The sequence below is a fragment of the Heterodontus francisci genome, unplaced genomic scaffold (assembly GCF_036365525.1).
Source record: "Heterodontus francisci isolate sHetFra1 unplaced genomic scaffold, sHetFra1.hap1 HAP1_SCAFFOLD_93, whole genome shotgun sequence".
NCBI classification, from domain to species: domain Eukaryota; kingdom Metazoa; phylum Chordata; class Chondrichthyes; order Heterodontiformes; family Heterodontidae; genus Heterodontus; species Heterodontus francisci.
The window spans coordinates 1,425,001-1,439,577 of NW_027140438.1; positions in this window are offsets into that span (position 1 = coordinate 1,425,001).

Here is a 14,577-nt window from a genome sequence, read left to right on the forward strand (position 1 = left end):
CTCTCTGACAATCTCTGACACTCTCTGACACTCTCTGACACTAACTATCACTCTCTGACACTCTCAGACACTCACTATCACTCTCTGACACTCTCTGACAGTCACTATCACTCTCTATCACTCTCTGACACTCTCAGACACTCTCTGGCACTCTCTGAAACTCTCTATCACTCTATATCACTCTCTGACACTCTCTGACACTCTCTATCACTCTCTGACACTCTCTGACACTCTCTGACACTCTCTATCACTCTCTATCACTCTCTGACACTCTCTGACACTCCCTATCACTCTCTATCACTCTCCATCACTCTCTGACACTCTCTGACACTCTCAGACACTCTCTGACACTCTCTGACACTCTCTGACACTCTCTATCACTCTCTATCACTCTCTATCACTCTCCATCACTCTCTGACACTCTCTGACACTCTCAGACACTCACTATCACACTCTGACACTCTCTGACAATCTCTGACACTCTCTGACACTCTGTATCACTCTCTATCACTCTCCATCACTCTCTGACACTCTCTGGCACTCTCTGAAACTCTCTATCACTCTGTGACACTCTCTGACACTCTCTGAAACTCTCTATCACTCTCTATCACTCTCTGACACTCTCTGACACTCTCTGACAGTCTCTATCACTCTCTGACACTCTCTGGCACTCTCTGAAACTCTCTATCACTCTGTGACACTCTCTGACACTCTCTATCACTCTCTGACACTCTCTGACATTCTCTGACACTCACTATCACTCTCTGACATTCTCTGACACTCTCAGACACTCACTATCACTCTCTGACACTCTCTGACAGTCTCTATCACTCTCTATCGCTCTCTGACACTCTCAGACACTCTCTGGCACTCTCTGAAACTCTCTATCACTCTCTATCACTCTCTGACACTCTCTGACACTCTCAGACACTCACTATCACTCTCTGACACTCTCAGACACTCACTATCACTCTCTGACACTCTCTGACACTCTCCATCACTCTCTGACACTCTCAGACACTCTCTGACACTCTCTGACAGTCTCTATCACTCTCTGACACTCTCTATCACTCTCTGACACTCTCTGGCACTCTCTGACACTCTCTATCACTCTGTGACACTCTCTGACACTCTCTATCACTCTCTGACACTCTCTGACACTCTCTGACACTCTCTGACACTCTCAGACACTCACTATCACTCTCTGACACTCTCTGACACTCTCCATCACTCTCTGACACTCTCAGACACTCTCTGACACTCTCTGACAGTCTCTATCACTCTCTGACACTCTCTATCACTCTCTGACACTCTCTGGCACTCTCTGAAACTCTCTATCACTCTGTGACACTCTCTGACACTCTCTGACACTCTCTATCACTCTCTGACACTCTCTGACACTCTCTGACACTCACTATCACTCTCTGACACTCTCTGACACTCTCAGACACTCACTATCACTCTCTGACACTCTCTGACACTCTCTGACAGTCTCGATCACTCTCTATCACTCTCTGACACTGTCAGACACTCTCAGACACTCTCTGGCACTCTCTGACACTCTTTGACACTCACTATCACTCTCTGACACTCTCTTGCACTCTCAGACACTCACTATCACTCTCTGACACTCTCTGACACTCTCTGACAGTCTCTATCACTCTCTATCACTCTCTGACACTCTCAGACACTCTCTGGCACTCTCTGAAACTCTCTATCACTCTCTATCACTCTCTGACACTCTCTGACACTCTCTATCACTCTCTGACATTCTCTGACACTCTCTATCACTCTCCATCACTCTCTGAGACTCTCTATCACTCTATATCACTCTCTGACACTCTCTGACACTCTCTGACACTCTTTATCACTCTCTATCACTCTCTGACACTCTCTGACACACTCTATCACTCTCTATCACTCTCCATCACTCTCTGACAATCTCTGACACTCTCAGACACTCACTATCACTCTCTGACACTCTCTGACAATCTCTGACACTCTCTATCACTCTCTGACACTCTCTGACACTCTCGATCACTCTCTATCACTCTCTGACACTCTCTGACAGTCTCTATCACTCTCTATCACTCTCTGACACTCTCTATCACACTCTGACACTCTCTGACACTCTGTGACACTCTCTGACACTCTCTATCACTCTCTATCACTCTCTGACACTCTCTGACACTCTCTATCACTCTCTATCACTCTCTGACACTCTCTGACACTCTCTATCACTCTCTGACACTCTCTGACACTCTCTATCACTCTCTATCACTCTCTGACACTCTCTGACACTCACTATCAATCTCTGACACTCTCTGACACTCTCTGACACTCTCTATCACTCTCTATCACTCTCTATCACTCTCTGACACTCACTGACACTCTCTATCACTCTCTATCACTCTCCATCACACTCTGACACTCTCAGACACTCTCTGACAATCTCTGAAACTCTCTATCACTCTCTGACACTCTCTGACACTCTCTGACACTCTCTGACACTCTCTGACAGTCTCTATCACTCTCTGACACTCTCTATCACTCTCTATCACTCTCTATCACTCTCTGACACTCTCCAACACTCTCTGACACTCTCAGACACTCTCTGACAATCTCTGACACTCTCAGACACTCACTATCACTCTCTGACACTCTCTGACAATCTCTGACACTCTCTATCACACTCTGACACACTCTGACACTCTCTATCACTCTCTATCACTCTCCATCACTCTCTGACACTCTCTGACACTCTCAGACACTCACTATCACTCTCTGACACTCTCAGACACTCACTATTACTCTCTGACACTCTCTGACACACTCTGACAGTCTCTATCACTCTCTATCACTCTCTGAGACTCTCAGACACTCTGTGGCACTCTCTGAAACTCTCTGAAACTCTCTATCACTCTCTATCACTATCCATCACTCTCTGACACTCTCTGACACTCTCAGACACTCACTATTACTCTCTGACACTCTCTGACACTCTCTGACAGTCTCTATCACTCTCTATCACTCTCTGACACTCTCAGACACTCTCAGACACTCTCTGGCACTCTCTGAAACTCTCTATCACTCTCTATCACTCTGTGACACTCTCTGACACTCTCAGACAGTCACTATCACTCTCTGACACTCTCTGACACTCTCCATCACTCTCTGACACTCTCTGACACTCTCTGACACTCTCTATCACTCTCTATCACTCTCCATCACTCTCTGACACTCTCTGACACTCTCAGACACTCACTATCACACTCTGACACTCTCTGACAATCTCTAACACTCTCTATCACTCTCTGACACTCTCTGACACTCTCTATCACTCTCTATCACTCTCTGACACTCTCTGACACTCTCTAGCACTCTCTATCACTCTCCATCACTCTCTGACACTCTCTGGCACTCTCTGAAACTCTCTATCACTCTGTGACACTCTCTGACACTCTCTGAAACTCGCTATCACTCTCTATCACTCTCTGACACTCTCTGACACTCTCTGACACTCTCAGACACTCACTATCACTCTCTGACACTCTCAGACACTCACTATCACTCTCTGACACTCTCTGACACTCTCCGTCACTCTCTGACACTCTCAGACACTCTCTGACACTCTCTGACAGTCTCTATCACTCTCTGACACTCTCTATCACTCTCTGACACTCTCTGGCACTCTCTGAAACTCTCTATCACTCTGTGACACTCTCTGACAATCTCTGAAACTCAGTATCACTCTCTGACACTCTCTGACACTCTCAGACACTCACTATCACTCTCTGACACTCTCTGACACTCTCTGACAGTCTCGATCACTCTCTATCACTCTCTGACACTCTCAGACACTCTCTGGCACTCTCTGAAACTTTCTATCACTCTCTATCACTCTCTGACACTCTCTGACACTCTCTATCACTCTCTGACATTCTCTGACACTCTCTATCACTCTCCATCACTCTCTGAGACTCTCTATCACTCTCTATCACTCTCTGACACTCTCTGACACTCTCTATCAATCTCTGACGCTCTCTGACACTCTCTGACAATCTCTGACACTCTCTATCACTCTCTGACACTCTCTGACACTCTCTATCACTCTCTATCACTCTCCATCACTCTCTGACACTCTCAGACACTCACTACCACTCTCTGACACTCTCTGACACTCTCAGACACTCACTATTACTCTCTGACACTCTCTGACATTCTCAGACACTCACTATTACTCTCTGACACTCTCTGACACTCTCAGACACTCACTATTACTCTCTGACACTCTCTGACAGTCTCTATCACTCTCTATCACTCTCTGACACTCTCAGACACTCTCTGGCACTCTCTGAAACTCTCTATCACTCTCTATCACTCTCTGACACTCTCAGACACTCACTATCACTCTCTGACACTCTCAGACACTCACTATCACTCTCTGACACTCTCAGACACTCACTATCACTCTCTGACACTCTCTGACACTCTCCATCACTCTCTGACACTCACTATCACTCTCTGACACTCTCTGACACTCTCCATCACTCTCTGACACTCTCAGACACTCTCTGACACTCTCTGAAACTCTCTATCGCTCTCTATCACTCTCTGACACTCTCTAAAACTCTCTATCACTCTCTATCACTCTCTGACACTCTCTGACACTCTCTGACACTCTCTGACAGTCTCTATCACTCTCTGACACTCTCTATCACTCTCTGACACTCTCTGAAACTCTCTATCACTCTGTGACACTCTCTGACACTCTCTGACACTCTCTATCACTCTCTGACACTCACTATCACTCTCTGACACTCTCTGACACTCTCAGACACTCACTATCACTCTCTGACACTCTCTGACACTCTCTGACAGTCTCTATCACTCTCTATCACTCTCTGACACTCTCAGACACTCTCTGGCACTCTCTGAAACTCTCTATCACTCTCTATCACTCTCTGACACTCTCTGACACTCTCAGACACTCACGATCACTCTCTGACACTCTCAGACACTCACTATCACTCTCTGACACTCTCAGACACTCACTATCACTCTCTGACACTCTCTGACACTCTCCATCACTCTCTGACACTCTCTGACACTCTCTGACAGTCTCTATCACTCTCTATCACTCTCTGACACTCTCAGACACTCTCTGGCACTCTCTGAAACTCTCTATCACTCTCTATCACTCTCTGACACTCTCTGACACTCTCAGACACTCACTATCACTCTCTGACACTCTCAGACACTCACTATCACTCTCTGACACTCTCTGACACTCTCTGACACTCTCTGACACTCACTATCACTCTCTGACACTCTCAGACACTCACTATCACTCTCTGACACTCTCTGACACTCTCTGACACTCTCTGACACTCACTATCACTCTCTGACCCTCTCAGACACTCACTATCACTCTCTGACACTCTCCATCACTCTCTGACACTCTCTGACACTCTCTGACAGTCTCTATCACTCTCTATCACTCTCTGACACTCTCAGACACTCTCTGGCACTCTCTGAAACTCTCTATCACTCTCTATCACTCTCTGACACTCTGTGACACTCTCAGACACTCACTATCACTCTCTGACACTCTCAGACACTCACTATCACTCTCTGACACTCTCTGACACTCTCTGACACTCTCTGACACTCTCAGACACTCACTATCACTCTCTGACACTCTCTGACAATCTCTGAAACTCTCTATCACTCTGTGACACTCTCTGACACTCTCTATCACTCTCTGACACTCTCTGACACTCTCTGACACTCACTATCACTCTCTGACACTCTCTGACACTCTCAGACACTCACTATCACTCTCTGACACTCTCTGACACTCTCTGACAGTCTCTATCACTCTCTATCACTCTCTGACACTCTCAGACACTCTCTGGCACTCTCTGAAACTCTCTATCACTCTCTATCACTCTCTGACACTCTCTGACACTCTCAGACACTCACTATCACTCTCTGACACTCTCAGACACTCACTATCACTCTCTGACACTCTCTGACACTCTCTGACACTCTCAGACACTCACTATCACTCTCTGACACTCTCTGACACTCTCTGACACTCTCTGACACTCTCAGACACTCACTATCACTCTCTGACACTCTCAGACACTCACTATCACTCTCTGACACTCTCTGACACTCTCCATCACTCTCTGACACTCTCTGACACTCTCCATCACTCTCTGACACTCTCTGACACTCTCTGACACTCTCAGACACTCACTATCACTCTCTGACACTCTCTGACACTCTCTGACACTCTCTGACACTCTCAGACACTCACTATCACTCTCTGAAACTCTCTGACACTCTCTGACACTCTCTGACACTCTCAGACACTCACTATCACTCTCTGACACTCTCAGACACTCACTATCACTCTCTGAAACTCTCTGACACTCTCCATCACTCTCTGACACTCTCTGACACTCTCTGACACTCTCTGACACTCTCAGACACTCTCTGACACTCTCTGACAGTCTCTATCACTCTCTGACACTCTCTATCACTCTCTGACACTCTCTGGCACTCTCTGAAACTCTCTATCTCTCTGTGACACTCTCTGACACTCTCTATCACTCTCTGACACTCTCTGACACTCTCTGACACTCACTATCACTCTCTGACACTCTCTGACACTCTCAGACACTCACTATCACTCTCTGACACTCTCTGACACTCTCTGACAGTCTCTATCACTCTCTATCACTCTCTGACACTCTCAGACACTCTCTGGCACTCTCTGAAACTCTCAGACACTCACTATCACTCTCAATCACTCTCTGACAATCTCTGACAGTCTCTATCACTCTCTATCACTCTCTGACACTCTCAGACACTCTCTGGCACTCTCTGAAACTCTCTATCACTCTCTGACATTCTCTGACACTCTCTATCACTCTCCATCACTCTCTGAGACTCTCTATCACTCTCTATCACTCTCTGACACTCTCTGACACTCTCTATCAATCTCTGACGCTCTCTGACACTCTCTGACACTCTCTATCACTCTCCATCACTCTCTGAGACTCTCTATCACTCTCCATCACTCTCTGACACTCTCAGACACTCTCTGACACACTCTGACAGTCTCTATCACTCTCTATCACTCTCTGACACTCTCTATCACTCTCTATCATTCTCCATCACTCTCTGACACTCTCAGACACTCTCTGGCACTCTGTGAAACTCTCTATCACTCTCTATCACTCTCTGACACTCTCTGACACTCTCTATCACTCTCTGACATTCTCTGACACTCTCTATCACTCTCCATCACTCTCTGAGACTCTCTATCACTCTCTATCACTCTCTGACACTCTCTGACACTCTCTATCAATCTCTGACGCTCTCTGACACTCTCTGACACTCTCTATCACTCTCCATCACTCTCTGACAGTCTCTATCACTCTCTATCACTCTCTGACACTCTCTATCACACTCTGACACTCTCTGACACTCTCTGACACTCTCTATCACTCTCTATCACTCTCTGACACTCTCTGACACTCTCTACCACTCTCTATCACTCTCTGACACTCTCTGACACTCTCTGACACTCTCTGACACTCTCAGACACTCACTATCACTCTCTGACACTCTCTGACACTCTCTGACACTCTCTGACACTCTCAGACACTCACTATCACTCTCTGACACTCTCTGACACTCTCTGACACTCTCAGACACTCACTATCACTCTCTGACACTCTCTGACACTCTCTGACACTCTCTGACACTCTCAGACACTCACTATCACTCTCTGACACTCTCAGACACTCACTATCACTCTCTGACACTCTCTGACACTCTCTGACACTCTCTGACACTCTCAGACACTCACTATCACTCTCTGACACTCTCTGACACTCTCTGACACTCTCTGACACTCTCTGACACTCTCAGACACTCACTATCACTCTCTGACACTCTCTGACACTCTCTGACACTCTCTGACACTCTCTGACACTCTCAGACACTCACTATCACTCTCTGACACTCTCTGACACTCTCTGACACTCTCTGACACTCTCTGACACTCTCAGACACTCACTATCACTCTCTGACACTCTCTGACACTCTCTGACACTCTCTGACACTCTCTGACACTCTCTGACACTCTCAGACACTCACTATCACTCTCTGACACTCTCTGACACTCTCTGACACTCTCTGACACTCTCTGACACTCTCAGACACTCACTATCACTCTCTGACACTCTCTGACACTCTCTGACACTCTCTGACACTCTCTGACACTCTCAGACACTCACTATCACTCTCTGACACTCTCAGACACTCACTATCACTCTCTGACACTCTCTGACACTCTCTGACACTCTCTGACACTCTCAGACACTCACTATCACTCTCTGACACTCTCAGACACTCACTATCACTCTCTGACACTCTCTGACACTCTCCATCACTCTCTGACACTCTCTGACACTCTCTGACACTCTCTGACAGTCTCTATCACTCTCTGACAGTCTCTATCACTCTCTATCACTCTCTGAAACTCTCAGACACTCTCTGGCACTCTCTGAAACTCTCTATCACTCTCTATCACTCTCTGACACTCTCTGACACTCTCAGACACTCACTATCACTCTCTGACACTCTCTGACACTCTCTGACACTCTCTGACACTCTCAGACACTCACTATCACTCTCTGACACTCTCAGACACTCACTATCACTCTCTGACACTCTCTGACACTCTCCATCACTCTCTGACACTCTCTGACACTCTCTGACAGTCTCTATCACTCTCTATCACTCTCTGACACTCTCAGACACTCTCTGGCACTCTCTGAAACTCTCTATCACTCTCTATCACTCTCTGACACTCTCTGACACTCTCAGACACTCACTATCACTCTCTGACACTCACTATCACTCTCTGACACTCTCAGACACTCACTATCACTCTCTGACACTCTCTGACACTCTCTGACACTCTCTGACACTCTCAGACACTCACTATCACTCTCTGACACTCTCAGACACTCACTATCACTCTCTGACACTCTCAGACACTCACTATCACTCTCTGACACTCTCAGACACTCACTATCACTCTCTGACACTCTCTGACACTCTCCATCACTCTCTGACACTCTCTGACACTCTCTGACACTCTCTGACAGTCTCTATCACTCTCTGACAGTCTCTATCACTCTCTATCACTCTCTGAAACTCTCAGACACTCTCTGGCACTCTCTGAAACTCTCTATCACTCTCTATCACTCTCTGACACTCTCTGACACTCTCAGACACTCACTATCACTCTCTGACACTCTCTGACACTCTCTGACACTCTCTGACACTCTCAGACACTCACTATCACTCTCTGACACTCTCAGACACTCACTATCACTCTCTGACACTCTCTGACACTCTCCATCACTCTCTGACACTCTCTGACACTCTCTGACAGTCTCTATCACTCTCTATCACTCTCTGACACTCTCAGACACTCTCTGGCACTCTCTGAAACTCTCTATCACTCTCTATCACTCTCTGACACTCTCTGACACTCTCAGACACTCACTATCACTCTCTGACACTCACTATCACTCTCAGACACTCTCAGACACTCACTATCACTCTCTGACACTCTCTGACACTCTCTGACACTCTCTGACACTCTCAGACACTCACTATCACTCTCTGACACTCTCAGACACTCACTATCACTCTCTGACACTCTCTGACACTCTCCATCACTCTCTGACACTCTCTGACACTCTCTGACACTCTCTGACAGTCTCTATCACTCTCTGACAGTCTCTATCACTCTCTATCACTCTCTGAAACTCTCAGACACTCTCTGGCACTCTCTGAAACTCTCTATCACTCTCTATCACTCTCTGACACTCTCTGACACTCTCAGACACTCACTAACACTCTCTGACACTCTCAGACACTCACTATCACTCTCTGACACTCTCTGACACTCTCTGACACTCTCTGACACTCTCAGACACTCACTATCACTCTCTGACACTCTCAGACACTCACTATCACTCTCTGACACTCTCTGACACTCTCCATCACTCTCTGACACTCTCTGACACTCTCTGACAGTCTCTATCACTCTCTATCACTCTCTGACACTCTCAGACACTCTCTGGCACTCTCTGAAACTCTCTATCACTCTCTATCACTCTCTGACACTCTCTGACACTCTCAGACACTCACTATCACTCTCTGACACTCTCAGACACTCACTATCACTCTCTGACACTCTCTGACACTCTCTGACACTCTCTGACACTCTCAGACACTCACTATCACTCTCTGACACTCTCTGACACTCTCTGACACTCTCTGACACTCTCAGACACTCACTATCACTCTCTGACACTCTCAGACACTCACTATCACTCTCTGACACTCTCTGACACTCTCCATCACTCTCTGACACTCTCTGACACTCTCTGACAGTCTCTATCACTCTCTATCACTCTCTGACACTCTCAGACACTCTCTGGCACTCTCTGAAACTCTCTATCACTCTCTGACACTCTCAGACACTCACTATCACTCTCTGACACTCTCAGACACTCACTATCACTCTCTGACACTCTCTGACACTCTCTGACACTCTCTGACACTCTCTGACACTCTCAGACACTCACTATCACTCTCTGACACTCTCTGACACTCTCTGACACTCTCTGACACTCTCAGACACTCACTATCACTCTCTGACACTCTCTGACACTCTCCATCACTCTCTGACACTCTCTGACACTCTCTGACAGTCTCTATCACTCTCTATCACTCTCTGACACTCTCAGACACTCTCTGGCACTCTCTGAAACTCTCTATCACTCTCTGACACTCTCAGACACTCACTATCACTCTCTGACACTCTCAGACACTCACTATCACTCTCTGACACTCTCTGACACTCTCTGACACTCTCTGACACTCTCTGACACTCTCAGACACTCACTATCACTCTCTGACACTCTCTGACACTCTCTGACACTCTCTGACACTCTCAGACACTCACTATCACTCTCTGACACTCTCAGACACTCACTATCACTCTCTGACACTCTCTGACACTCTCCATCACTCTCTGACACTCTCTGACACTCTCTGACAGTCTCTATCACTCTCTATCACTCTCTGAAACTCTCAGACACTCTCTGGCACTCTCTGAAACTCTCTATCACTCTCTATCACTCTCTGACACTCTCTGACACTCTCAGACACTCACTATCACTCTCTGACACTCTCAGACACTCACTATCACTCTCTGACACTCTCTGACACTCTCTGACACTCTCTGACACTCTCAGACACTCACTATCACTCTCTGACACTCTCAGACACTCACTATCACTCTCTGACACTCTCTGACACTCTCCATCACTCTCTGACACTCTCTGACACTCTCTGACAGTCTCTATCACTCTCTATCACTCTCTGACACTCTCAGACACTCTCTGGCACTCTCTGAAACTCTCTATCACTCTCAATCACTCTCTGACACTCTCTGACACTCTCAGACACTCACTATCACTCTCTGACACTCTCAGACACTCACTATCACTCTCTGACACTCTCTGACACTCTCTGACACTCTCTGACACTCTCAGACACTCACTATCACTCTCTGACACTCTCTGACACTCTCTGACACTCTCTGACACTCTCAGACACTCACTATCACTCTCTGACACTCTCAGACACTCACTATCACTCTCTGACACTCTCTGACACTCTCCATCACTCTCTGACACTCTCTGACACTCTCTGACACTCTCAGACACTCACTATCACTCTCTGACACTCTCAGACACTCACTATCACTCTCTGACACTCTCAGACACTCACTATCACTCTCTGACACTCTCTGACACTCTCCATCACTCTCTGACACTCTCAGACACTCTCTGACACTCTCTGACAGTCTCTATCACTCTCTGACACTCTCTATCACTCTCTGACACTCTCTGGCACTCTCTGAAACTCTCTATCACTCTGTGACACTCTCTGACACTCTCTGACACTCTCTGACACTCTCTGACACTCTCTGACACTCACTATCACTCTCTGACACTCTCTGACACTCTCAGACACTCACTATCACTCTCTGACACTCTCTGACACTCTCTGACAGTCTCTATCACTCTCTATCACTCTCTGACACTCTCAGACACTCTCTGGCACTCTCTGAAACTCTCTATCACTCTCTATCACTCTCTGACACTCTCTGACACTCTCAGACACTCACTATCACTCTCTGACACTCTCAGACACTCACTATCACTCTCTGACACTCTCTGACACTCTCTGACACTCTCTGACACTCTCAGACACTCACTATCACTCTCTGACACTCTCTGACACTCTCTGACACTCTCTGACACTCTCAGACACTCACTATCACTCTCTGACACTCTCAGACACTCACTATCACTCTCTGACACTCTCAGACACTCACTATCACTCTCTGACACTCTCTGACACTCTCTGACACTCTCTGACACTCTCAGACACTCACTATCACTCTCTGACACTCTCTGACACTCTCTGACACTCTCTGACACTCTCAGACACTCACTATCACTCTCTGACACTCTCAGACAGTCACTATCACTCTCTGACACTCTCTGACACTCTCTGACACTCTCAGACACTCTCTGACACTCTCTGACAGTCTCTATCACTCTCTGACACTCTCTATCACTCTCTGACACTCTCTGGCACTCTCTGAAACTCTCTATCACTCTCTGACACTCTCTGACACTCTCAGACACTCACTATCACTCTCTGACACTCTCTGACACTCTCTGACACTCTCTGACAGTCTCTATCACTCTCTATCACTCTCTGACACTCTCAGACACTCTCTGGCACTCTCTGAAACTCTCTATCACTCTCTGACACTCTCAGACACTCACTATCACTCTCTGACAATCTCAGACACTCACTATCACTCTCTGACACTCTCTGACACTCTCTGACACTCTCTGACACTCTCTGACACTCTCAGACACTCACTATCACTCTCTGACACTCTCTGACACTCTCTGACACTCTCAGACACTCACTATCACTCTCTGACACTCTCAGACAATCACTATCACTCTCTGACACTCTCTGACACTCTCCATCACTCTCTGACACTCTCAGACACTCTCTGACACTCTCTGACAGTCTCTATCACTCTCTGACACTCTCTATCACTCTCTGACACTCTCTGACAGTCTCTATCACTCTCTATCACTCTCTGACACTCTCAGACACTCTCTGGCACTCTCTGAAACTCTCTATCACTCTCTATCACTCTCTGACACTCTCTGACACTCTCAGACACTCACTATCACTCTCTGACACTCTCAGACACTCACTATCACTCTCTGACACTCTCTGACACTCTCTGACACTCTCTGACACTCTCAGACACTCACTATCACTCTCTGACACTCTCTGACACTCTCTGACACTCTCTGACACTCTCTGACACTCTCAGACACTCACTATCACTCTCTGACACTCTCAGACACTCACTATCACTCTCTGACACTCTCAGACACTCACTATCACTCTCTGACACTCTCTGACACTCTCTGACACTCTCTGACACTCTCAGACACTCACTATCACTCTCTGACACTCTCTGACACTCTCTGACACTCTCTGACACTCTCAGACACTCACTATCACTCTCTGACACTCTCAGACACTCACTATCACTCTCTGACACTCTCTGACACTCTCCATCACTCTCTGACACTCTCAGACACTCTCTGACACTCTCTGACAGTCTCTATCACTCTCTGACACTCTCTATCACTCTCTGACACTCTCTGGCACTCTCTGAAACTCTCTATCACTCTCTGACACTCTCTGACACTCTCAGACACTCACTATCACTCTCTGACACTCTCTGACACTCTCTGACAGTCTCTATCACTCTCTATCACTCTCTGACACTCTCAGACACTCTCTGGCACTCTCTGAAACTCTCTATCACTCTCTGACACTCTCAGACACTCACTATCACTCTCTGACAATCTCAGACACTCACTATCACTCTCTGACACTCTCTGACACTCTCTGACACTCTCTGACACTCTCTGACACTCTCAGACACTCACTATCACTCTCTGACACTCTCTGACACTCTCTGACACTCTCAGACACTCACTATCACTCTCTGACACTCTCAGACAATCACTATCTCTCTCTGACACTCTCTGACACTCTCCATCACTCTCTGACACTCTCAGACACTCTCTGACACTCTCTGACAGTCTCTATCACTCTCTGACACTCTCTATCACTCTCTGACACTCTCTGGCACTCTCTGAAACTCTCTATCACTCTGTGACACTCTCTGACACTCTCTATCACTCTCTGACACGCTCTGACACTCTCTGACACTCACTATCACTCTCTGACACTCTCTGACAGTCTCTATCACTCTCTATCACTCTCTGACACTCTCAGACACTCTCTGGCACTCTCTGAAACTCTCTATCACTCTCTATCACTCTCTGACACTCTCTG